Below are 1995 nucleotides of genomic sequence, written 5' to 3'. Positions count from 1 at the left end.
GATTTCTTATATCGATTTTTGATTCCGATAAATGGTGTTGCCGTGGTTACTTTAAATAGATATTTCTGTGAAACACTTTCAAAATGCTGTACTCCTCCTGCAGTGTTAGTCAGCTAATTATAATAAAATGTGGCAAGCAAGCAGACTACACTGAGAAACATAATTATTTTTATTGTTTTTGATGAACGATGTTGCCATGGTAATTAAAATTGAAAATTCTCTTTTTCTTGTAGTTAATTTTGCGTTTTTCCACTGCCATATTACAAAAAAAAGTTTAGAACTGCTCTGAAGAAACGGAAATTTCTGCTTTCCTGTAAATTTCTATAAACTTGGTACAACACTGAAAAAATTCACGTATGTACATCTTGAGAAACCTCTAGATATTGATTACCACGTGACCTCCAAGCAATCTTTAGAATATGACGTCACATTGACAAGTTTATTTCAATCCATGAATTATTTAGATCTTGCTGTGCGAATTTAAAGTACGATAGGAAACATACATCACATGGCTTGGGGGTGAAATACCAGAATATTTGCCTCAAGCTGACAGGGAAGCCCTGAAATAAAATGTCATCCGATGACCCGTCGAGAAGCAGGAGAGTTATACTTCTCGTCCGCTTTCCTCCACATATACATCAGAGCTCTTGTTGTTCCCAACAAAAGTTTGACTTTCATTGTTGAATATCCATTTACTCCGTTCTTGCTGAACTGTCCATTTCTCCTATCCTCACACTGTTTCATACGTTCTTTCTTCTTGACTTCATGAACTTGTGTCTTGCTCTTTGAAACTTTGCATATCCGAACTTTCTGATTTTTCTCTCAGTAGTCCTTGTACAGAATTTACTATCCCTATTTTCAATGTAGACCTTGGTATTTCTAAAGTCCCTGATAACGTTTACACATTTCTGTTAAATTTATATGAGTTTATGATGAGCTCAGTTAATATCCTTATAACATGCCACATATAAGAAGACTTTTCTATTCATAGCGCAGAACCCTTAACTTTCGTTTTGTAAGCAAAAACACTGCCGTATCTGCTATTGGAAATTTCCAGTTTACCTCTGAAAATTTTCAATAGTCATATTTTTTTAACTATTTAGTTCTATTTAATAAGATGGGAATTTTTTTTCTATAAATAGCGTAGAACCCTAAATTTCCTTTGTAAGCAAAAACACTACCGTACAGTGTATCTGCTATTGGAAATTTCCAGTTCATATGCGTCGGAACCGAGGGGCGGCCACTTTTTTGGGGCAAAAATAGACATTATATAGGCATTGAAAATTGAGTTTTACCTTTTGTTGTTGCCTTAACCCCCCCCCCCACTTCAATTTGCTTTCCACGCTCATGCAGTATACCCCGGAAAATTTTCAATAGTTATACTTTTTAAACTATAGAGTTCTAGTTTTACCCAGGAACAGTAACTATTGAACATATATACATGTATATATTAAACACAAATTTAAAGATATATATGCTAGCCTATCAAGTCAACGGAATTTTGTACTACGACCCCATTTACTTCTTGTATTATCTTAAAGAATATTTTATCAAAGAAGAAATGTGATTTTATTAAATAAATAGAATATCAAAGTACAATCCTAATCAGACTATTGTACATAGATCACCTGATTTGACAGACGTGTAATAATATGATACATGTACTACTGTAAAAGTGTATATATTAATTAACATATTGACATATTTAAAAGCAAGTCAACCTGAATGATGTCGAATAATCCCAATCTTGTCCGATTTTAGTTAATTTCGGTTACTTATTTCACCATTTTTTATTTACTTAAGTTGAAGAACCTTTTTTTATTGAATTATTATTTTCATTTATACACTCTGTAGCACTTCACTTCATAAAAGTTCCTTTCGTATTTTAGGTATTTATAACAAGTAATATTTTAATTAATTACAATGTACAAAACTAGATATTCTATACCGGTTACCCCCTTTTAATTCTCTTTCAAGACATCATTGCTTTTCTGT

This window comes from Saccostrea cucullata, unplaced genomic scaffold, assembly GCF_032062105.1.
Source record: "Saccostrea cucullata isolate Sc308-1 unplaced genomic scaffold, CSIRO_AGI_Scuc_v1 ctg16724, whole genome shotgun sequence".
Lineage (NCBI taxonomy): Eukaryota > Metazoa > Mollusca > Bivalvia > Ostreida > Ostreidae > Saccostrea > Saccostrea cuccullata.
The sequence above is the reverse complement of the archived record's forward strand: the minus strand, read 5'-3'. Positions refer to the sequence as shown.